General features: G+C 29.4%; 1 pseudogene; it reads left to right on the top strand.

Moving 5' to 3' along the window:
• Positions 1 to 15,332: 15,332 nt before the first annotated feature.
• LOC114181155 (protein DETOXIFICATION 51 pseudogene) lies at positions 15,333 to 17,182 on the top strand (annotated as a pseudogene).
• The last annotated feature ends 10,299 nt before the right edge of the window (positions 17,183 to 27,481 follow it).

The following is a 27,481-nucleotide window of genomic DNA, read 5'->3' as shown; positions in this document are numbered from 1 at the left end:
GTTAATCGGCTTCTTCTTCTCTTCCTATTCTCTTGTGCAGTGAATCACTGATTTAATGTGCTTATGTATCGTTCTTGTTAAGCCTTCTTCTTCCTTTTATAGCCTATTAGTTGGTTAGAGATATCATATTTTTCTCATTATCTTTTTTCAAATAATTTATCTTATATCTAATATCTTTATTTTGTTGTCATATTTAATTTATCTTTTATTCTAATTTCTTAATGAGTTGGTTAGAGATATCCTATTTTTCTCTCTATCTTTTTTTCAAAGAATTTATCTTATATCTAATACCTTTATTTTGTGATATTTGATTTATCTTTCATTCTAATCTCTTAATTCACTCTAACTTAATTTATCTTATACTCTAATCTCTTTATCTTTCGGGGGCATAATTTATCTCATACTTTAATATATATATATATATATATATATATATATATATATATATATATATATATATATATTTGAAATTCTATCTGATAACTCAATATATACATCTTATATGTAATAATATTTTACTTTTATTCATTTCTCTCTCATGCATATATATTTATATTTTTTATGATAATAAAAAAATATATAACTAAAAGTTTTGATATTAATATTATCACAATAAAAAATAACTAAAAGATATAAAGAGTAAAACATATAAAAAATTTGTAAAAGTTATATGTTTTTATTAATTTATATAATTATACAATAAAAGATTTTTTAACATTTTATCATGAATATTGAGTAGTTTATCTATAAAACTAAAAAGTTGATTAGGATAAATGAGAATACGAAAATATAAAAAAGATAAAAGAAAATATCAAAGAAACATTTAAAAAAAACCTATACTATTAACGGTTTTAGATTGTAAATAAATATATATATATATATATATATATATATATATATATATATATATATATATATATATATATATATATATATATATATATATATATATATATTCAGCGTGATCTTAAAAAAATCACTTTTGTAATCACTTTGCTTTTAAAAATTAAAACTTTTCTGGATTAATTTTATTCGTAAAAACGAACTTTTATTAATATTTTTCTAAAACATAACTGTTAACTTAAATACAAACTAATTTTATTTATAAAATCATTATTTTATCATAAAAATGTCTGCAAACAAACTTTCATAAACAAATATCAAAATCTACGAGTATTTGCTCTTTAAATTATTATGCTTTATTTTTTTTTATAAAAAGAATATATAAAAAATAAATTTTGATAAATAAATTTTATAAGCATGTAAATGTAATGTAACTCTTTTATCTTAATTTAAATTTAAATTTACTTATTTTTCTATGGTTTCTTTGAATTTAAAATGATTTAACTTTTACAACCATTAAAATTGATTTTTATTGATTTAGTTCTACTAAACAGAATTTTTACAGATTAAAAAAATATTTAATTTACTTTAAACTAAATTTATTGTAGTGATAAATACAATATTTTTTTCTCACTGTATTTGGTATGTCCTTAGGTATATTAATAATATCTCGCAGTTGCATTATTAGCTAGAATAGAGAACCGTATATATATATATATTAATTTTTTAATAAATCATAAAAAGTAAGTACTTAAACCCTAAACCATAAGTATGTTCATTGAATACATACCAAATTTTATGCTATTCTAAAGAGTTTTGGAATTAAAAATTTTATGCAAAATAATGAATTTTGTAATTTTATATGAAAAAAAAGGTAGAAACAATAATACAAATAAAATTTACTAATTAAATTTTAATAAAAAATAATCAATGGTAAATTAATATCGATGTTTGGCATATTCAATGTAATAATTTAAGTTAATTTCACACAAGTGTTGTGATTCACTTGTTTTTAAATCACAGTATAAAATTTATGTTCTGATTTTTGTTTTGCATTATAAAATTAGAAAAAAAAAACTAAAACAGGTGGGTCTCGTTTTGTGAGTAATTTAATTTAATTTAATTTCAACTACTACATTTTAAATGAGCACGATGTTTCGTACATTGGTGAAGGGATTCTAATAAATCATATAATATTTTAATTAACTGCAAAATCAAACTAAGACTAATTTATTTAATTGTGGTCTTAGAAGCATCGAAAGTGATAACTCCTCCTTATCTTTTTATTTGACTGTGTATATGTATAATAAAACATTCTCATTATTCAAATTAGTTGAGAATTAAATGTAATAAAAAAATATATATAAAATTTATTTATAATATTTAATTAACTTTAATATTCCATAGATTTGATGAGCAAATTAAAATTAAAAAGACAAAAGAGTTGAGATTGACATGAGTGGTAAAGTGGACACCAAATACTGTATAGAACCTTTTTCTAATTTGGCAATAATTTTAAATATTTTTGTATCCTTCTTTATTCATTTATTAAATTATTTTTCTCGACCAAATTATTTATTAAATTAAAGTTAATTTCTTTGAAATGAGAAATCATACTCAAAAATGTCTGCCAAAACAACCATGGAGTTTTGTCCAAAATGGTTTGATTTTTGTTATTATTTTATTGCCTAAAATAGGAAGATCCAAACTTTGTTTAAAGTATCAAAACAAAACATTTTTTATGCCTTCAAATTTGAAATTTGCACTTGTTGTCCTAAATTGACCAATATTATAAGAATGCATATTGATACCTAACCAGTGAATCATTCTTCACTGATAGGGATTTAATTATGTATCTTTTTTTTTTCATAATTATATTATTTTCTTCCTAACATTTCTAACATAGATCAATGAAAAAGATAAGTTATTGTATGAATTAAAATAATTTATCAAAACATTTTATGTAGGTTTTCTAATTTAACTTTTTTTTACATTTTGTCCTTTTATTTTTATCTTTTAAAAAATACTCATAATAACATCTTTATATATACGAGTAAAAACATAACGTATATGTGTATAACAACTTTGATTATATATATATATATCAAGTATATACGATTATAAATAGTAAGATAAGAAAAGTACAAAAGTAAATGGAGTGGACTTCAAAATAAAAATATTTAAAATAAATAATATCATAAATATAATATTACGTTATGTTTTTACAAGGAGGATAATATATGGACGAATATCTATCTCCTTTCAGTATATTATAATTTTATTTTATTTTTAATCTTTAAGGTGTAGTACCATTATTATTCCTATTTTTGTATATATTAGTAAGGAATGTTTATCAAGACATTTTTCCAGTATAATGAATATAGTAATAAATATGATAATGAATATATGATAAAAAATGTGCTATACATTTATAATAGTGTTAATATATTTAGTTTATTTCTATCTATAGTATGGTGCATTGGGTTCAGTTAGTAAAAAGCCCAAAGCCCACACGAATCCATAGATTATAGAATATTATAGAATGGAACTTTCTTCCTAGACCTCCATAACTTTCTTCTTGCTACACCAAATAAAAAACTTTCCATTTTGCTCTTTTTGATATATGAGAACAAAAAATTATTTTTTGATTGTGCAATCTGAGAAGTTTTCTTGTGCAAATAACTTTTAGATTTTTTAGATTTTTACAATCTGAAAGTGAAAACAGACTTCTAAATCGTATAATTTAAAAGTATTTTTTTTAAATACTTTTTGAATTACACGATTTGAAAGTTATTTGAATTATGAATTGTACATCCTAAAAGTAATTTTTTATTTTTATATCTAGCGATTTGTAAGGTTTTTTGAAATAAAAAGTAATTTCTACATTATGCAATCCAGTAAAGGTAAAATGGAAGTTTTATTATATGGGGTGCAGAAAGAAATTTATGAAGGTATGTGAAGAAACTGCCTAGCATTGGTATCTATTCTGGCCCACTATGCTTGAAGTTATTTCTGTTCAATTTTTCTAAATTGTTATAATATATATATATATATATATATATATATATATATATATATATATATATATATATATATATATATATATATATATATATATATATAATCAAGCATGCAATTACGTAAAAGGTTAAAACAAAAGAAAAAAATGATCCAATTGTAACGAAAATATATATGGTAAAAAGAAAATTTTGTTCCAATGTGGCTCCATGCTGTCTTAAAGATAGGGTCACAAAAACAAAAAATAAATGAATGCATCACTATGGTCCATTTCCACCCAACAATCACCTTTAAATAGTTTAATTAGAAAAATAAATAAAAAAGAGAAAAAGAAAATGATGCATTACCTACTAATTAACACTTAGATATCAATAATTACTCGTACACTAACTTACATTCTTTTTCTAAGGAAAGTAATTACATTCTTTTATTCACTCTTTTTTAGTGAAAGTTAGATATCAAGATTCAGCACAAGTACTTTTACATTCTTTTATGGTTTGTGATGCCATGACTCTCATAATTGATATTATTTGTCTTTCACTTTTGTTGAACTTTATTAATGTAATGGTGTAGAAATATGAACTTAATTGCTTGCTTGTTGTGTTATAATTCATGACATCGATAATAAAGATTAAATATGTTTAGAATTTGTCTCACCTGTTTTAAATTTTAATAAATAAATAAATATAATTCTTTTAACATAATAACATTAGTTTAAATAATTGATGTTTTAATTAACAGTTGAGTTAAAATTTATCAAATCGAAATCTAATTTAAAACCTCGTATATTATGATACATAGGAAGAAAATATTAACACAATTGAGTTAACATAATTATTTTTATTTGAAGACGAAAATATATTAAAATTTGTAACAAAGACAAATTTTAATGTGGTATTAATAAAAGCTATTAATAAGGGGTATGTTCTTCCCCTAAAATTTAAGGCTAACATGAAAAAGTAGCAATAATGAGGCGTTGAAGATATTTTATTTAAATATCCTTTTGATGATAGATATGGCAATCATTCTCTCTCACCCCACCATTGATATAACCTTTTTCTTGCTGCATTGAAACTGATTAGACAGAAACCAAATACTAATGAATAAGTAACTTAGATTCCATGGAAAGAAAATTAGCAAGATGGTAGCATTGTTGGTTGCAGAATGCGGGCCACAGTTTCTCCTTAATGATATAGTTGGGGACTGAAGATAAACAACTTGGTGAGAGCAACAGCTAAATGAGCCATCAACCACACACTATCCATCTTCAACCAATTGTCGTGTCTTTCTGTATGCACAAAAGAGTCTTTGTGCACATAAAAAAACACTCTTCGATCAATTGTTCTGTGTGCACAGAAAAAGTTTTTTGTGCATACAAAAAGACACTTTTCAATCAATCGTTGTGTTTTTATGTGTGCACAAAAAGAGCTTCTCGTGCACACAAAAAGACACTCTTCAATCAATCGTTGTGTCTTTATGTGTGCACAAGAAAAAAAATTTATTGTACACACGTAAATACTAACACTTATCTTTCAACCCTTACTTACAACTCTAATAATTAAAGATATCTCCAACTAGTGTTTGTGAAAGTAGATTCTTAAGCAACAAAAACAAACTTTGACCTCAATTATTCTATGACAGCTTGCTCTGATGTTACCAGTTTCACAACTTTCTCTGTCATTGTAATCTCACATTTTAAACATAAAAAACTCTTTTGGTAGCAGCAAGATTCAAGGATATGCATGAAAATATTTTTATATATATATATATATATAAATAGTTTCAATCGAATAGGATGTGAAGAATAGACAACACAGGAACAGTTCCCCGGCATCAAAGGAATTGTGTTGAAGAAGATAAGTTTTTTTTCTTTGCCCCTAAAGAGGTTTTGAATCAGAAGCAAGATCACAAGCACGCGAGAATCACTCACAAAATGAAGGCCTTGTTGACTAATGTGTGTGTTCCTTATTTTGGTGGATTTGATTCTGACCTTTTTGATGGTCTCATGGAATTCAACCAGAATGATCTTGTAATGATTCATTATTCCATATGAGTTAATCATGCACCTTTTCATATTGCAGGCCATGTGTCTAGAACAAATGAGAAAAAAAAGGAAAAAAAAAAATGACCCCCCAAAATCCAACCATATCCTAATATAATCATTCGAGGTCGTGTTTTGGTTGAATTTCTGCCTGCCTATAGTGAAAATGTTGCTTGATTCGAACACGATTAGATCTGGTTTTGTAATGCTCCATTGCTGTAATGGTTGATGCTGACTTCATGCTTGCTCTTTAATATTGGACCAATACAAAGAGTGTAAGACCTGTAAAACTTTAATCTAGAAAGAAGGTCTTGTGAGCTTTGAAGGGTCACCAATTTATTTCATGCTTCATACCATGGAGTACTACTTTACTTTATCCTAGAAAAGCATTCATTTTCAGTTTTCAGGACCACTAATTAGTGTGTGGGGTAGATACCAATCTCTATCTACTACGTTTATGGAATCCGCGCTTTATGTTTACCTCTGCAAAAGAAGCAGGATATTTGGATCTAACGCAACACTAAAATCCCATTTAAGCAAAATCTACCCCACCATGCTAGCAATCACCAATTGCCACAGCAAATGCACTGCTAAATTTTCTGTCTTTTCTTCTCGGGTAGGGTATATACACTATATGGTCGGGTAAGAACATGAACTACCTACTGTTATCTTATCAAAATAATGGTGTAACATAATTCACACATAATCTTAAAAGTCGATTTTATCGGTTTTGTAAGATTGAGTTAAACTAAATTTTATTTCCAGATAGATTATATATACTATAGATTATATATACTATACGGTCGGATAAGAAGCTCAACTAACTACTATTATCTTGTCAAAATGGTGTAACATAATTCACACATAACCTTATTTTTGAGTATGTGACAAGATGTTTGGTTCTCATGTTCATGTGTATGTTCAAAGCCGTCAATTTCGGAAATAGCACATTAAGAAATGAATTTTAAGTCTAAGAAGCTCAACTAACTACTATTATCTTATCAAAATGGTGTAACAATTCACACATAACCTTATTTTTGAGTATGTGACAAGATTTTCGGTTCTCATGTTCATGTCTATGATATGTTCAAAGCGGTCAATTTCTGAAACAGGTCATTAAGAAGTGAATTTTAAGTCTAATTCAATCTTATTATAAGGTGAGATTTGTATACATATATATACACACAATAAATTAGTTTTATCTTTAGTCGATGTGAGACTTGTAACGCGGTGTAAATTAGTTTTGACTCCGGATCAGAGAATACCCTTTGTTAAGCTATAAAGAGTCTCAATAATGGAGTCATAGTTGACTATATAACCGGAAATTGAGTGGTCAAAGTGATGGTTATTGGCTTAAGAGAAAAAGGTGATGATGAGAGATGGATGACAAGTGTAGTTGGTTTGTGGTACCACAGAAAAGCACGTCAGTGTACATATATGGGGTGACAAGCCAAGCAAGAAGCTTGAAGCTTGGTTGAAACGGCTCAGTGAGGGTGAGTTTTTTTTTTTTTTTTTTTTTCTGACTTGGTAGAGAAACCTAAAGAAAGTTCATCAATCTTGTGATTTAGACAAGAATGTCTCACGGCCATGTGCAGCAATGCGCCCCACGTGGGATATGACATGCGTGTGGGTCTCTCTAACTGGGAAGTGCTTTTGTTTTCTTCTTTTTCTTTGATAGTTTTGGCAAGATACAATACAGCACATCCATATACTAACATATATAGCTTCCAAGTAAGGAAGGGAACTGTGGTGAGGAAAGAAAAGGAAAATCAGCTTTGGAGAAAGAAAAGGAAGAGCCTAATAATGTTAAGTTAAAAGTACATGCATAATGCATTTATATTAATTGCAAGCTGAGCTAAGAAACTAGTACTGTACCTATTTTTGAGGTATATATCTTTGACATGTACACGTCCTTCAGAATTATGAGATCCTCTAATGTACTGGGGTCTGGGAATGAGCTGTGTTTGTTAGGCAAGTAGCTGGCTTTGTAATCACCCTGCTCAGACATCATCCTCTTATATCTCACGTGCCCTTTTTTCTTTTTTCTGAATTTCGTTTGAAATTTGTGGCTTTTGATTTATGATATGAACTTGGAACATATCTGGTGTGATGACCTGTTGTAAGCTGAGAAACAGACTAGATTCTTGATATATTTGATTTTCAATCACTTCTTCCATACTTTCTATGTGCCAATAAGTCTTGTACTACACTGTCGTAATAGTAATTCAATCTAGTATGAGAGGAACAGTTGATTCGTACAATTGGTCATCACTTTTGGTTGAAAAGTTAGTGGTGCGAAGCTAGAATCAATCATTACATTTGATGTATTGTTCGTTTTGGAGTCTCAAACTCCATTACGATTTTGTTCTTAAAAAAATGTTTCAGAGGAACGTAGGAGGAAGATGTATTTAAATTATCTTGGCCTCGACTTCTAAACGATGTGAGACTATTGGGTGTACCGGAACACCTTCTCTTTTGATGCCCATGATTGCAAACTACATATCCTTGTGCAGCTGTTTTATTCTCATGCTGCTTAATTTTTGCCCTTATTTCTCTCTATGCAGTATAGTTTGTTGGTGAGCACTGTGGTGTGTTGATATATATACCTTTAAGTAACCTTTTCTTTGTGCAGAGCTTTTTGGCAATGTGATGAAAGGAAAAAGGGGACATTGTGGTGATCAAAAGTTGTGCTTTTAGCTATTTACTATGTGTGGGGGTGATGCCAAGTGTACCATCATAGGTATTGAAATTCTGTTTGGTTTGAAAATATGTGATCTAACACATTGAATTCCACAGACCCACCAGAAATGGCAAATGGGAAAGAAAAGTTTCTTAGGCCATGTTAAGTTACAACATGTCAAATGGGAAAGAAAAGTTTCTTAGGCCATGTTAAGTTACAACATGTCAAATTTATAGTCTCTTTATGGCCAACCCAACTAATAAAAGGTGCAAGTCAATTCAAAGGTATGTGAAGAATTATCAATGTTATCTGCTTCCAAATAATGCATCTTGGACCCCATACCAGCCGTTGAGAAACAAAATACTTGGTAGTGCTACTGCTACTTTATTATAAGTATGTGTATATGCGTATACATACATATATATATATATATAGAGAGAGAGAGAAAAGATAAGTACAAAACGTATTCGCTTACATGAGCAGAACAAATGCAAGTGTGCCGAGAAGATAAACTATAAAATGCAACATTTATGACCTTTTTAAAGCTACTTGATCTCACATTTAAATCAGTGATGGAGTAGAACTTGAAGTCTCTACCCATCTTATTCCGACACAGAAAACATTTATTTAACCAAAACGTTTAAAATATGTTTCTGCAAGTTCATAACCTTGCCATAATATATAGGGATCTTAAATACAAAAAAATCTCTTTCTGTATTTTGATATATCTGTTGATAAAGTCACCTGTTTCATCAATTTCTTGTTGCTTTTACACTTAATATTTCACATGTATACAGTATAATACTTTGGTTTTATTCTGTTATATTTGTTTTGAATTGAAATCATGTGTTTTTCTTCAACAGTAACCCTAAATCATATAAGGTATGTTTCCCTCTCACTTCTCTTAGAATCCTTAAGGGATACAAAAGTGTATATACACGTTATAAAATGAATTTTAAGTCTAATTCAACGTTACAAAATCATTTTATAAAATAAATTTACATTATTTATATATTATAAATTGATCTTATTTATGATCAGTCTGAAATATTCAACGACAAATGTTGAATTTAATCTTAAAGCTCCACTTGAAGAACTAGAACATAGGCAACATGTAACTTTCCAATAGCAGGCATGCATGAGCAATAAATAAACAAATGCCAGAAGTTCAAAGGCAGTTGTTGTTATCCAACAAGGCATCTCTCATTCATGTGCCTCTCCATGATCAAGTGGCTATGGATTGACACTATATGACTTCTGAAGGAGGGTCCCACCCCACCCACCACCCAATAAGAATGAGCCTGTTCCCCAAACCCAAACCCTCAACCTTCAACCTATTCACCCACTTATATATATATATATATACTGTCAAATATATATACACTTAATCTGTTTGGTTCAGAATCTTAGCATAAAGTAGCTTTAGTCACTTGTGGCATTTCAATTTGGCACCGTCCTTGCCTAAACATATAGGTACTACTGTTCTGAATTGGTAACTTTTGTTTGAAGATCAATTCCACTTATAATATAGGCAACTTAGTTGCTGGCATGTGTGTCAAACCAAACTTAGCTAGGCATGCAGAAAAAATAAAGCAAAGAAAAGAAGAAAGAAGGGTTTGTAAGAGGATAACAGAAATGTTTGAATCAGGAAAATTTGGGAGGCACAAGAGGTTAAATTAAATAGTTTACGTGGCATTTTGTGAGCGTTGAGTCCAAAATGTGGAGAAGATATGAAGAAAATGAGGCAGAACACAGCACAACACAACACAACAACACTGCATTATGTGCATAGGGTTGAGCTTCCTCTTATGGTAGAAAACAAAAAGAAGAAGTGGTGCCTCCCAAGTGTGAGACTCTTATTGCTGTCAGATGAAGTATGGTGGGGACTCCTCTGTATCTTTTTATATCAAATAAATAACTAATCATATATATATATATATATATATATATATATGAGAAAAAAGAAGAAAGAATTGGTGTACGTAATTAAAGGGTGTCCATATACATCATTGTTGATGTGTCACAGTCCCTTCCCTACATAGAAAAAGTAATAATAATAGCAGTTTCTATCTTGTTGAGAGAGTGTGTAGTGAGAAGAGTACCAACCATGCATTACCCTTATAGTGATGATTTCATGTGTCCTCTTTCTTTGTTTTTCTCATGTCATGCAGATAGAAATAAATGCAAAGGGAAAGCATAGGAGAAAGAGGGAGAGTGGGTGAGGCGTGGAAGGGACAATAACAGTGAACCACACCAACTCAACACGACAAAGACAGATAGAAAGAGAAAGAAGGGAAGTAAAATACTAAATAGTACTAATGCGGCCAATTGATGAGAGGATGTTTCATGTTTCCTTCCAACCATCTGTTTGTGAAAACGGGAGCGTCCTGTGCAGGGTCCGGTCCGTTAATTGCGCACGCACCCATGTGCACTGTGAGCCAACTGGGACACTCCACACCACACCACCCTTTCAACTTTCAAACACCAACATGCTAAAACATCATTCACATACACATCATTTTAACCTAATCAAAGATATTTCCAACTTTCAACGTCGGAAAAATACAACACTAATAAAACATGAATCTAATTTATAAAACATGAATCTAATTTATACGTAAAGATTCACGTCGTTTTTAATTCAAAATCTTAGGACAACCATCATTATATGATGTTCAACTTCCTTATTTTAATTTCATGTAAAATTTAAACTCACGTCTAAATTCCAAACAACAACTTATTCATGTACATATGTATATACACTAACTTATTAATTATTACGTTCATTAAATAATATCTAATTTTCAAACAACATAACTATATATATGCCATAGTTGAAAAATAGCATAACTTTCGCCGAGAATGAGATATATGTGAAAAAAAATAGTTATCACTTTTAATTTAAAATTTTAAAAAAATCATTCTTATATATAATGTTCAACTTTCTTATTTTTACTTAATATGTCACTATAAGAAATTTACTAATTACTGACAGATCGATTTTGACAAATCATAATCTGTCGATAAAATTTACTTTTCGTCAAATTGACAAATGTTGATGATTTATTTATCGACGAAAGAATCAGCCACTAATATCATTCGTAAATTAAGTTACTTTTATTTATATATATATATATATATATATATATATATATGACTGACCTAACCTGATAAGAATAACTATACAATGATTCGTTGATAGGGGTGAAATGAGATGGGAAATGGGGAGAAGACTTTGATTGTTGATGAGTTTAATGAGTGTTTGGAATTCAGTTAAAAAATTAGGCTGAATTAAATTTAATAGGAGTTAAAAAATGGATAATTTATTATAATTTTGAAGTCAGTTGAAACCTAAATGCAGGTTTGAAAAATTAAAAAGAAAAGGAAGTTCCTGAAATTTAGTTTGGTGGAACCTCTGCTGACGTTTTCACTTTCTTGTCTTGCAGGTGGGTCCAAGCGAATTATAGTAATACAATTGGATTTTCATAAGAATCATCGTACACTCTAAAATTGAAGGATATAAATGTTTAATGAATTTTAATTAAAAATAAATAATTTTTTGTTACATTTAAAATATAAAATCAATTAAGTTAAATGTAAATATTTGATCAAGTCATATTAACAGTTTATATTTCATGAAATTATAATTTTTTGTATTTTTAACAATGTATATTATTCTTCCTCTGTTGAGATAATGTATGACTCACAAAAGTACCAGGTATTCAAATTTTATTTAATTCTATTTAAAGATAATGTACCATATATATAAACATTTAATTTCGATCAAAAAATGCAAACACACAAATATGTTAACACTTATGTTTTTAAATAATTTACCTTCTAAGGTTTATGTGTTTTATAAAAGTCTTGAAATCATTTACGATAGTTAGTTATCACAGAATTTTAAAATTTACAAGAAATTTATTAAAAAAATATCCCGAGTACAAACTTTTTTATGAAAATAAAATTTTATGAAAAAAAAAGAACATTTTGTCGAGGTTAGTTTCACTCTTGGATGGAATGTTCGATCATTTAAGGCTTGATACAAAAGAAGGCAAAGGAGAACATAAACAAAGCAAACACAAGCATAATTGGTCTAAATATTCAAAGATGCATTGAATTGAATATTATCAAAATAGAATATAATTAGATACTATAAAAAATAACTTATTTATTTTTAGATATTATATATATATATATATATATATATATATATATATATATATATTTAAAAATAATTGGAGTTTTGTTTTACTAAAAACAAATTATTAAATAACAACCAATTTTAGATAAAAAAATAATAATTAATCATTATTATAGTGACTAATTTAGAGGGATTAATCTAGATATTAATTTACAAAATAATAATTATTGATATCTAGTCTTTATTATGAATAAAAAAACTTATAATTGATTTCTAAATAGTTTGAATTGATAGTTAACATTTACTATCCAAATTTTAGCTACCAATATTTTAAAACTTATTTTTAAATTCACTTTTTAATAAATACTGTTATCTTATAATAGTAAATAATACATTATGACAATTAATAAAGATAATAAAAATATATTAAAAAAATGGAGTTTGTAAATGCTAAATAATACGATTTAGTATTTCTTTATTTGTGATATTGTTTAACATTTTCAATTTTCAATTAAACATCAAAACTTATATTTAATTTTATTTTATAATAAATATATTTTTCGATAACTATATAAATTAATAAAAAAATATTTCCGTAAAATCATTTTCCGAATAATTATTAATAATTTTGAATAATTAACTGGTTTTAATACATGCGAAAAAACTGTTATTAACGTAATTCAATTTGTATTAATTTGGATATAGTAATTAGAAAAAATGAATAATATTTGTTTTTGGTAAAGATGGAAATCTAATAATTACTTAATTTTTGTTGATTTGAAAGAAAATATTACCGTACACAAGTCGCAAAAATAATAAAAAAAAAGAGTAAATGCACAAAAGTTATATAAAAGGAGGTTAAAAATATAATATCTTTCATCACAAAGATTCAAAGAATCATCTTTGGTTCTAAATTCTTTTAGAGCAATTCTAACATTCATGCATTTATCTCAGTCTTTTTTTTTTCCCAAATAAAAAACAAAAGAAATTACCTCTTTTACTTGTCTGATATCAAAGCCCAATTCAGCAGACAAGCCTGGGCCGAAACCCAACAACTCACTGCAGTTGCAGTGAGGAATAGAATCTACTGTCTCACGCCCCCACGTGTGACCCTCACGTGTCTGTCTTTCTCGTTATTTGTTTATTGTTTTGTAGTGCAAAGTAGAAAGATTCTCTACAAAATCAAATCGCCTAAAATATCAACCCACTAATTAGTGCCTAATTCATGTTCACCTCTTTAATTATGAATTAATATTTGAAAAAATATATATATTTAACCTTAATTAACATTTTAAACAAGTAAATGGTAGAAGAAAACCAAATTAAACACGTGAATTAATTCCAAACTTGCTTGCATTACTTTGATTATACGAACTCTAAATTTTTGGCAGTGAACCTAATTTGATTTTGATATGTGATGAAGAAAGCAATAAAAGCATAAATGTAGTGACAAAGATTATAGGATTACGTGTTTTGTGTTCATGTGTGATGTTGTCCCTCGAAAAAAAATGTTGTCTTTTATGTGTTTTGCTTCTTCGACTAAATTAATAAAAGTGTTTGATCACATGCCATTTTGAAACAAAACACAAGACCCAACATTAGTTAGTGTTTGACCCGTAACATTTTATTGCGATTAGTGATGGGTTTTCCTTTATTTTGCGTTTAATTAACGATAACCATTGTGCAATACGTAAGGCGTTTCTAGGATAATCAATTTATTACTAACCTAATTAGTGGAATCAAAACATTCTTTGCTTTTATGGCTTCATTATGACATGATTACTGCGTTGAAGTCAATTGCTCTTACTTGATTATGGTATCAATGTAATTAGATTTTTTTTAATAGAAGTAACTGTAAAACTGCACCTTATTCAAACAAATTTAAGTAGTTCGTTGGAGGTTTTTGTTAATTTTAAATCTCAGTTACCAAGAGGGAAACAATGAATGCAAGAAGAAATTTTCTTGATTTTTTAATTAAAAGCGAGACAATATTTTCTTCTCATTTTCTCATCTCGGAATCAAAACTCATAACAGTGTGCAAAAATCACAGACACAGAACATTTCTGTTATTGGGAATTGTTCCTTTCAGTACCACACTGACATCCTCCCACATTTTTACTATTTTATGCTATTCACATTTTCATTTCTAGTACCTTACAACATTTTTTTTTCCTTTAATTTATAACAACGAATCTCCACCATAACTTATATTTATAAAGAAAAGGAAAAAAATAAGAATGAAATAATAATAATAATAATAAATATAAACATGTGTTAGGTATTAAAATATCATGATAAAAAAAATATTAACTTGTTAGAAATAGGTTAAAACTTGGTAAGAGAATAGGAGGGCATGGAAAAGATAGAAAAGAAGAATGTTTTATGTGTGAGCTTTGATTTGATAGGTAGCAATGGTCAAAATAAAGAATTTTGGAACCAAATAAAATACACTGAATTAACTAACCATTTAAAATAAGAATATTTATTTTTATAATTTTTAATTTAAAATTTCTGATATATATTATTTAAAAAAATGGTTAAAAGAGGAGTGAAAAAGCACGCAGGGTGGAATTGAAAGGAAATGAAAATCTCTATTTAAACTCCCCCATCCTTCTCACACCCCCACACTCCCATATACTCATTACTTTCTTTCTCTATCGATCCCTTCCTCCATCACAAGAACAGAGTCCCCTCTGCACACAACACCATACACAAACACAAACACAAACAACCTCTTCCATCATCGTCATCGTATTCACAATCATCGATCAATCTTCCCAACCTCATTTCCAACATGTTGGAACCCAACACAGAGTACAATGATACGGAAAAGCAGACACAAGGGTTCAGCACACGTTCCACAATGTGGGACTTCATTCGAGAAGCCAAATCTCTGTGGGAGGTCGCATTTCCGACAGCGCTCACTGCTCTCATTTTCTACGCGCGTTCCATGGTCTCCATGCTGTTCCTCGGACACCTAGGAGACACTGAACTGGCGGCGGGTTCGTTGGCCATAGCCTTCGCCAACATCACCGGTTACTCGGTTCTCTCGGGACTCTCCCTGGGAATGGAACCCCTGTGCTCCCAAGCCTTCGGAGCAAAGCGTCCAAAGCTTCTCTCTCTCACGCTCCAACGCTGCGTTCTCTTCTTAACATGTTGCTCAATCCCCATTTCACTCTTGTGGCTCAACATGTCCAAAATCTTCCTTATACTACACCAAGACATGAAAATCACAAAAATGGCGCAAAACTACCTCCTTTACCTCCTCCCCGACCTCGTCACCAACTCCTTCCTCCACCCAATCAGAGTCTACCTTCGCGCGCAGAACGTCACCCAACCGGTCACGTTAGCTTCCCTCGCCGGCACGCTCCTCCACGTCGGCTTCAACTTCGTTCTCGTGAGACGCGGGGTGGCCGGAGTCGCCGCCGCCTCCGCCGCCTCCAGCTTTTCGATTCTGGGACTGTTGCTCCTCTATGTGTGGATAAGTGGGGTCCACCTAGACACGTGGAGTGCGCCGAGCCGAGAGTGTTTTACCGGCTGGGAGCCGCTGCTTCGGCTGGCTGCACCGAGCTGCGTGTCCGTTTGTTTGGAGTGGTGGTGGTATGAGATCATGATCTTGTTATGCGGACTCCTTGTGGAGCCCACTGCCAGCGTGGCGGCTATGGGGATTTTAATCCAAACGACGTCGTTGATCTACGTCTTTCCTTCGTCCCTGGGGTTGGCCGTGTCAACGCGCGTGGGTAACTTGCTCGGCGAGAACCGGGCTCCACGCGCCAGGATGTCGGCGGTGGTGGCGGTGTTTTTTGCCGCCGTGATGGGTTTCTCGGCGGTGATCTTCGCCTCGTCGATGAGGCGGAGGTGGGGGAGGATGTTCACTTTGGACGAGGGGATTCTGCAGCTGACGGCGGCGGCGCTGCCGATTTTGGGACTGTGCGAGCTTGGAAACTGTCCGCAGACGGTGGGGTGCGGGGTGGTGCGGGGGACGGCGCGGCCGAACGTGGCGGCGAACGTGAACCTCGGCGCCTTTTATCTGGTGGGGATGCCCGTGGCCGTTGGGCTTGCGTTCTGGCTGGAGGTTGGGTTCTGTGGGCTCTGGCTGGGCCTGTTGTCGGCCCAGGTTTGTTGTGCGGGCCTGATGTTGTATACGATCGGGACCACCGATTGGGAGTACCAGGCCTGCCGGGCCCAGCTGTTGACTGCCATTGATGACTCCGGGAACGGATCGGACGGGCAGAAAGAACCGTTGATTGGCGTGGTGGTTGACACTTGATAATGATGATGAATGTTGATTGACGGTGTAATATTCTTTTTCTTTTTCTAATTTTCATATTATTAGACGAGATTTGTGAGATAGAATTGTTATTTTTTACACCGCTGATTTTTTTATTCCAGTGGGAACTGGGTACTATTTAATTAAGGATAAATGAGATGATCATCATTATTCTGTCTTTTTCAATATCAATATCTTCTCCTCTTTTGTTTCTTATCCCCTAACTGCAAATAAACACTACATTCTCTAACTTTTACCTTCTGTCTCTAATTTTCTACGAACTGTATACATTTTCTTATACAATGTTTACGTATTTTGTACGTATACTCAAAATTACTACAAACACACCTATTCAATGTCTGCAGAAACAACATTATTGTTTCTACTAATAGCCTGATATAAATTACAGTGTAGAAAGAAAATTTACACGTAGAAGTTGGTGAGTTGAAGGTAAGAAGGGACAGAGATGTGATGTAGGTGACGTGGTCCAGGAGACTGCAAATAGATGGATGACACGTGGCGGATGCGAAATTGGATTGGTGAATAGAATGGATTGAGAGAGAGAGAGAAAAGGAAGAGACGGTGATGGTACTGTACTGCTGTTAGTGACAGAGTCTGTTGCGTCTGCAGTTGCAGAGTTGCAGATGCAGAATCAGTGACAGTTGCAGGATTCTCTCACTGCATTACCACTCTTTCTTTTTCTTCTTATCTTTTGGCAGAGAAAAAAACACGGTATATCAACTCCACTCAACAAGTACTCTACGGAAGATCGTTTCATTCACACATTAATCTCATCGAAAAACCAACCCATGATAATATCCTTATCACGTGCATCACCGTAAGTATTTGATGAATATGGAAAAGGAGTGAGGGTGGTGAAAAGGGAAAGAAGGAACAAATTTGGACACACAGAAGGGTTGGGAAGAAAAAATTGAAGTGAAATGAATTTTGGCCATAGAATTTGTGTTCCAATCCGAAAAGGGAAGAAGTGGTTGATTTGCGTGGCCATGATAAAGATAATGAAGGGCAGGAAGGGAACAGAGGCTGCCACTGCTCTCAACAGACCAATATCTATCTCAGAGAGAGAGAACACACTCTGCAAGCCAAACAAAATACTCTTTTGTCTCATTATTCACCACTACCAACTTTTTTTTCTTTCTCAAGTTATCATTTTGAATTCTCTGGTGGCTTTCTCTGTAAAACTATACTTAAAATTACTTATTTTTAATGTAATTTAAAATATAGAATTTTTTTCTCAAATTTAAATAAAATTTGAAATTAGTCTCATTAAAATTTGATTAATTTAGTTCTTTATTTTTAAAAATGTGTGAATTTAGTTCTTTGAATTAAAGTTTGTTAAGTTTATTTAATGTTTTAAACATATTTTATGATAATATTTGAATTAGCATTTAAGAGAAAATAGGTCAAACAATGTAAACAATTCAAATAATATATATCATGAAATGAAATACGCTTGAAACGTTAAATAAATTTAACAAAATTTGATTAAAAGTTAAAACTACTTATTTTTAAAGTAATTTAAAATATAGAAATTAAATTTTTGACTAGTCTGGTGTGTTTTGTTGCAGTAAAAAAGAAGGTAGATGGAAGGGTTTGCAGTTTTGTTGAATTGATGATGCATCACTTTCTAAGGCTAAAATCCCCCTGAATTTGTGCACCACATGTGAAAAGCAAGGTGGACCACTTAGTACTAACCCGTACTTACCCTCTGCTTCCTTTCTTCATTTTTCTGATTAATTACTCACTCCATTGCTATCAAATCTCACCAGTACAACCTGTAGTATGCCTTTCATTCTATGTACCAAATTCATAACTCCTTTTCACTTCTTTTATTGCGGGATCATTTCAAAATCTTACTTCCTCCAACACCAACTTCACCAAGAAACTAGAGGTATATGAACAAATAATGTAATAATGAATTGATCATTTTAAGGTTGTGTTTGGTCGTATGATTTGATTAAGGTACATGTATATTGAGTTTTTAGCAAATAGGAGTTTTTTTATATGGTTAAATATATTTTTGGTCCTTTAACTTTTGGTGAATGTTGAAATTAGTTCATTTTGAAATTTTGGACTAATTTAGTCCTTTATCTTTAAAATACGTGGATTTAATCTTTTTAATTAAATTTTGTTAAGTTTATTTGAGATTTCAAGCGCGTTTTATAATAGTATTTGACTTAATATTAAAGCAAAAATGTGTCAAACATTATAAACAACTCAAATACAATCGTGAAATGCATACAAAACATCAAATAAACCTAACAAAATTTGATTAAAAAAATTAAATTTACGTATTTCGAAAGATAAATGGCTAAATTGGTCCAAGTTTCAAAATAGACTAATTTCAAAATTTACTGAAAGTTTAGGGACTAAAAACATATTTAATCCGTTTTTATATGCTTAGTTATAAAACATACTCTTCATATAGGATGAGAAAATTTTGACTTCCCATTTGAATTGGAGTGTGGAAAATAAAAGATTGATTTTTACTCATGATTTGAAGAGAGACTCTGTAGAAAGTAGAACAATTTGATTTAAATTTGATTCAATGAGAAGATGATGAATTTAAATGGAAAAATTACTGATATTTGTGGTTAATTTGATTCGTGAATGAAGGTGTTACTTTTAATATAATGTTAAAATTGTCTTTAGGCATGTTGTTTAAATTGTTATGAGAGATTAGTTGAGAAAATAAAAATATATTTTTACAATATTATTTATTAATTTCTAATAATATTTATGAAAAAAATTAAAGAATTCCAATAAATAAATTTAATTTAAAAAAATCAAATATTAAATATAAGAATAAATTAGTAATTTACTAAAAACAATTCCAACAAATATATCCCTTCCTCCTCATCTTAAACCTTTTCTCTTTCAAAATTTTCCCACAAATTATCTAAATCAAATATATACTATTCCCGAATAATTTCAAATTAATCTCCATAAATCGTCAAAATTAATGTAAATCACTCGTACCAAACAAATCAGAAGTTTCTGTTTCATATTTTTATATATTTCTTTTCTCTCTCTTTCTTTCAATTTTCTTAGAGTGGAACATGATATTTATATGGTGTGTCTCAATCTTAAAAACATGAGTCAACAGTGGACTATTTGGTGGATTTAAAAATCTGTGGCATAAAACTCTGCAATTTTATACTTTAGGATTTATGAATTGTAATACTTCAAAAGGCCATAAAATAAATAACATTAAAAATTAAAAATAAAACTAATGCAATTATGTTTATTTTATTTTAATAATTCTTTTTGTAATAATAATAGTAAAACATTAAATCTTATGACGGCAGACACATAGTTTTTGAATGAATTAGATGTGTTTGTGAATACCACACAATAATTTTTGTTTACCACCAAATCAAATATGCCATTGATGGTGATATTGAGGTTTTAATTCAATACTAAATTATATTGTGTATTTATGTATTGTCTCAACCATATATATTTAACCTATAAAATTTAAAGATAAAGTATGTGGGCACGTCATTATAAATATCGAAAACAATTTGGCTTTCCATTTTAGTCACTCTTCTCATTTCATCTTGTGCTAATGTTTCATTAGTTGACATATCCATGTCATGTTATAATACGACAAACATTATACCAAAACTTTGATACAGAAGAATGTCTTAATTTATTGAAAAAAAAAAACGTGTTGTCAATCATGTTAGTTCCTAGAGAGAATTAATTAATACATTATATAGTTCGACTTTGATGATAACAGATAAACAATTAGTAAATCATACAATTTTACTTTCGCACGATCTTTAATGTGTGTAGTGTGAAAATCTTAAATTATTACAAATTATTCTGATACACTCAATAAATTTCACGTCACTTAGAAGTCAAGGCCAATAGTAATTTAAATACTTCCATCTTCCTCCAACATCTGAGATACCTTTTAAGAACAAAACTGCGACAACACTTCACGCTACTCCAAAGTGAACAATACCTTTTGGAAACATTTGTCAGACGAATTTGGGTTGGAATTGGAACATAACTTTTTTCGACAAAATATTTCCAAAAGTTTACTCATGATTAATTTTGGAAAATACTTTTTAGTCCTTATTTTAACAATGAATTAAAAAAATATTGATGTTTGAGGAGAATTAATGGATACAAAATAAGAAAAATAGGTTATGTTCAAACATAATAAACCTGATTTCAAACATGATATCTCTTACTATAAAAAAAAAAACTTTTTTCATGAATAATATAGAAAATGAAAACATTTTCATGCCATATACCTCAAATTTCTTATGAAGGTGAATGGAAAATGATATAAAATGTAATTATAAAGTAAACTTAGTGATCTTAAAACTGGTTCACCAAGGAATTTATGTTAGTAGATAACAATTAAAGTAATTTTATCTTTCAATAGTACTTTAATTATGTGCAACCACGATTTCATATTTATTGAAATAGTTGACTTGTGCTTTTTCCATATTGGGAGTTCATGAGAAATATAGTTGACCTTTTTATTAATGAAAATATATAATAATTTATTAGATAGATATTAAGAAGATGCATGAGTGATAGTATAGCTAACTCACTAATTGAAGGGTCTTAATGATATTAATGTGGGCAGCAATGCATGTGTATACACATGGGAGGTTTAATTTACATTAATTATGCCATCACATTTCCAAATTTATTGCAAATTGACAAACATCTATATGACTACTTGCATCTTCAAATGTATATATTATATTCAATTGAATGAATATGGATAAACATCACCTATTCATCCACCCACCCTCAAATTTTAAATAATACACATAATATATTATCTCTTAATTAATATATGGGAACAAAATTACTGTTTTTCATCAACAATAAATATTATGAAAGGATATTTTTTTTTTCTAAAAATTTTCCAACAGAACCCAATTCAGCTTGCCAACATATTAAATATCAGAAAAATTCATAAGATATCAAGTTAATTTGGTCAAACACAATTAACAAAGAGCGAAGTTACGCATATCAGAATCTCCCCTCAAGGGCTCATATGATATATTTTCCTTCATGTGTTTGAGTAAAACCTTTGATCATGGTTATAGGCATTGTCATGAGAGATTGTGGTTCTATATGGTTATATGACATTAGTCTTACACATATAAGACCTTAGACACCATTTTAACCCCAAAACCTTAAGGCAATATTGTTATGGGCTTTTATTCTTATATAGTATTTAACTTTGTCTTTTCTATCCAATGTGGGACTTTAACTCACACTTGGACTATTCCCAACAGAATCGATGTTCTTCCTTATGTTTTTTATAATCATAACTGAATACATTCCTTCCCTCTTTTTAATGTTTGAGAGAAAAAAAATAGTGACGGTGGTTTAAATAAACACTTATAAATTCTAGGGTTAAATAATTTCAATGAAAATTAGAATTAGTCAATTTTTGAAACTTTAACTTAGTTTAGTCTTCAAATTTTTTAAATGCGTGAATTTAGTCATTTTAATCAAATTTTGTGAAGTTTGTTTAACTTTTCAAACGTGTTTATGATAGTATTTGAGTTAACATTGAAGCAAAAATGTATCAAACATTATAAACAATTCAAATACTATCATAAGATGCGTTTAAAATGTCAAGTAAATTAAACAAAATTTGGTTAAAAGGATTAAATTCACACATTTTTAAAGATGAAGTACTAAATTAGTTAAAACTTTTTAAGAGATATTAATTCTAAATTTCACTTAAACATATTTAATCACAAATTTTATATTATTAATCCATTTTGATGTCCAATGAGAACATGTTTCCCCCACATTATTTCACTTATAGGTACATGATATTCTTATAGATTACGTTAAATCTTTAAATTTAGTAATACAACAGCTTTATCCTCACAAATTATATTGTCAACTTTTTCTCTACAAAAAGAAGAGTCTCTCCCCGTTCAAAGGTTGTCATAAATATTTGATTTCAAGAAATATTATATATATATATATATATATATATATATATATATATATATATATATATATATATATATATATATATAATAGCTGGTCCTGGCAGCCATGCATGATGCATGGTTAGTGTTGGATAAAGATGATAATTTTGCCTTGATGTGTGTCAATCAATGTCAAAACTGAATGTGCAAGTACATGTGTATAAAAACTATAGAATTATAGGTAATTATAGGTTGCATAAGAAGCTTTTGTTTTTCTAGGGTTGTAGCTAGCTAGCTAGGGACATGAGGTCAATTATTTGCATAGGGTGATGGTGTAGCTATAGCTTGTAGTAACTAAAATCTGTTTTCATGCTGCAAAAAAATAATTCTGGGGAATTGAAACTATAGGAAAAATGAGTGATATCTGGTTTTTATAGAGACAACATCATTTTGCTTCATCATGTTTCTCACATGGCTAGTCACTTCAGTAACCAACAACCAACCCAATATCCATCTAAGTTATAACCACTTTCTTTGTCTCCTTATCTCAACATTTTCATTCACATTTTCTATCTTCATCTTTTCAATGTTTCTGTATACACCCAATGTCTTTCTTTCTCATAAACAAAGTTAAAAGAGACACAAAACTTTCCCTCTAAATATATATATATATATATATATATATATATATATATATATATATATATATATATATATATATCCACCATGATGACCAAGTAACGATAACGAACATGATGATGACCATGCAGTCCCTAGCTACTGCATGATCATGGCTGCTCTATTTGTCTGAAAGAAAACCTATGCCTCTGCCATGAGAGACACACGCACCATCATAAACATCGTCTCTGCTAACTCTGCAAGCAACAATCACAAAACAACGTGTATCTACGTGGAAGATTCTCCTATCTCTTTGCAACTCTTGGACAATTACGATACCATAGTATTTTATATTATTCTTTATTATTCTTCGATCTCTCTTTCTCTTTAAAAATACAAACTTTTATTAAAACTATTTTGCTTTTAAAAGAAATTGTAAAATGGTGTCAAAGAAGCCTTTTTAACATATCTCGTATCTAGCTAATTAGGTTAAGTACATATATGTAACAAACACCGTAACTCTTTTTATGTTCATTTCAATATATTTTTTTCTTTAGAAATATAAAACTTAACTTTTGTTAAAACTATTTCACCTCTATAAAAATATTAAATGATGGTTATATGGTGTTAAAAAAGAAAGTGCTATAATTTTCATATTCGACAAGCTTTTCTCATTTATAATTTGTCTATCTCTGACATACAAAAAAAGCATGAAGGATCTACTGTTTGGAAGTGGAATTAAAGTCTAACTTAACTTTACAAAACCGGTTTGTAAGATGAGTTTTACATCCACTTATATACTTCAATACACTCTCTCATATATATATATATATATATATATATATATATATATATATATATATATATATATATATATATATATATATATATATATTATGCATAAGAGTAAACAATGGTTCGACAACGGATGGAATAATATGTTCAACAAACAACAATTTTTTCGATAGCGAATAACACAATAAACCAGACAAATGACAAATCTTGTTATAATAGACACTCATCACTCTGATACTATATTAAAAAATGAACTTTACAGCTATGTCAAATTTACAAACTCGACTTATAAAGTGAGATTTGTACCGACTTATATACTCTAAACTGACTTTATCACTTATCAATGTGAAGTTCCAACATCTTCCAACTGAGGTAAAATGTACATGAATAAAAGTGACCTTATTAGTCTTAAATAAAAGTGATATATAGAAGAAGATGAATCTACTGTATATTTTCTTTTTCACACCCAGACTTGACAAGCAGTTTAACATGTCTCAAGACTTAATTTGGTGTGGCCAATTTAAAAGAAGGAGGCGATGAAAAATAGTAGATGAAGAAAAGTGAAAAATGATCATTTTCTTTTTCTTAGAATGTCGTGTAAAAACAAAGGATATCTTTCCTTCATCTATTTGAGTTAAACGAAGAAAAGCATATAATAAGTTCATTAAAGATTTACTTTAACATCTGTCCAAGAGAAAAATGAATTTGCTGAGTCTTTTTTGAGCAACACAGATCATAGAAAGAACATGCATAAGTGTTCTCGTTTTCACTCACTGTGCCACCACTGCCTCTATTGGTTAGGGTTCTTGAGTTGGTTACCCATCATTCTGTGCCCTCTTTAAGGACACTTGGAGGGACCACTTACCCTTGTTTTGTGATGCCATTCAGCCATGCAATGGCTATCTGATCCATGTACGTACGTGCATCAATTTCAGTCACTACATGCATTTCTTTAACTCTACATATCTTATCCATGTCTTTTCTTTCTCTCTTCTTTCACATAATTCCAACTTCTTTTATTTACAAAATCATGCATTTTTCAAAATACACTCAAACTATTCTATCACCACAACATCAAAACTTATTTCTATATATTAATTACAAACAATGTTTAAGTGTAAGGATTTTCTTCTTGTAGGAATTATAGATAAAAAAAAAAGAGTGTAATTAAAAAAAGGTATATTCTATATCTATAGTAGTCTTTAAATCATGCAACTATGAAATTATATGTTTTTAAATAATTTTTTTATTAAATAAATTTGTTGTTGTATGAAGTGTTATAGCATATATGTATTCTCGTTGAATTGGAGATTTTTGAAAATTGAAAAATTGAAAAGACACTTTAGGTCCACTAAACACCCTAAAATTAATTAAAAAAACATAAGAAGGAGACCAGATCCAATTAAATCGAGTGATGTTTTTTGCCCATGTTTTTACCCCTGCAATTCCCTGTGTACTTGATTTAATTATGATACATTCAAATGTAAAAGATTAATCTCATCTATTCTGAACCACACTGCTTTTCTAATTATTCCTCTTTTTTTTTTTTCTTTTTTTTTCTTCAAGAGGGTATACACCAAACGAAAGCTGGTGCCATGGCTAAAATTATATAAAATTAAAATTAAGGTTGAAATTTTAATTTGAACAAATTATATAGCTGGTTGAAGTTAAAAAATATAATTAAATTAATTAAATTTAATTTGACTTAAATGTAAAAAAAAATATTCGCATAAATTCAAATTATCTTGATTTTAGGTTGTGTAATTGGTCAATCAAATTTCAAAACCACAGGTGAGACATGATTCTATTTTTTTTATGAGGGTTAGAGCACTTCTGAAATACTCTTTTTAATTTAATTTTAAATTTTACTGATAAAACAAAAAGAAACATAAGGTGAGACATGAATCCTTAACATTGAGAACATCTATGTAGTACAAAGTACAAATAGTAAAAGTGAGATTAATAAAATTACCTTGTTTAAGTTAATTTAATCATTCGTGTTTAGCACTCTTAAATAAGATTATCATGTGAAATTTTAAGCAAATTTGTGTTTAATTTACTTTGGGCTATCTCCATTCTACTCTATAATCCTAAAGGTTCGGCCCAAAGCTTCTTTATGCCAAATTCCTATAATTAACTTCTAATAATGATGATTTCTGAAATATAAATTTTAATAATATTTCGAAACAAGTTTTCAAAACAAAATTTTTTATATAATATTTCTATAACAAGATTTTGAAACAGATTTTCCGAAATATGCAAGATGCTTTCTAGAATAAGCCTTCTAAAACAAGATTTACGGAATAAGTTTTCCCTAATAAACTTTTTGAAATAAGTTTTTTTTTTTTTAAAGATATGAGATACATTTCTTTTCGAAATGTTAAAACAGATAAGTATAATCTTGTAAATAATTTTTAAACAATACATTTTTATTGATTATACAGATAATATAGTTAATTAAAAATAATTAATATTTGAGAAGCTATTTTAATTTAATTGAAGAGAACTAAAATTTAATTTAATTAATCTTTAATGTACCGAAAATATTGACGCTGGTTTGGGGAGTGTATATAGTAGAAAAAGGTAGTGTATATAGTAGGACCCACTTTCTAGCCTGATGTTCTTTGCTTACTGGGCTTCATGGCATAATTTTCAAGAGGCCTATATTACCGACAAAAGTGAAACACTATTTTTTGAATCTAAAGTTAATTTGATTTTATCGATTTTCAGAACTTATAGCCAGCCAAAAGTTGAATATTTCACTGTATAAATAAATGCAAAGGATTTCTTTTATGAACACTTATCAAAAAGAAAAAAAAAATAATGCTAGTGATAAAAATTTGTTTACAGTATTATCTAATCACAAACTATCATATAAAAAAATCATTTTAAAATTTAATCTTAATTGATTAAGAGTATAGAGTGTGTACACTAATAATACATAACTACTAAACTCTATTAAAAATTCACACAAACTTTAATACTTTTTACACTTTATTCATGAGTTATTATGTTGTTATTACGTAGTTTTTCATTGATTTTAATTAATGATAAACTCATGTTAAAAATATATTTTGAATATTAGTGTGTAGTTGAATGTGACATTTTATAAATATTTCAATTTTAT

Source organism: Vigna unguiculata, chromosome 4, assembly GCF_037176805.1.
Source record: "Vigna unguiculata cultivar grain cowpea cultivar isolate G323 ecotype 2 chromosome 4, ASM3717680v1, whole genome shotgun sequence".
In the NCBI taxonomy this organism is placed as follows: domain Eukaryota; kingdom Viridiplantae; phylum Streptophyta; class Magnoliopsida; order Fabales; family Fabaceae; genus Vigna; species Vigna unguiculata.
This window is presented reverse-complemented; position numbering and strand designations above follow the sequence as displayed.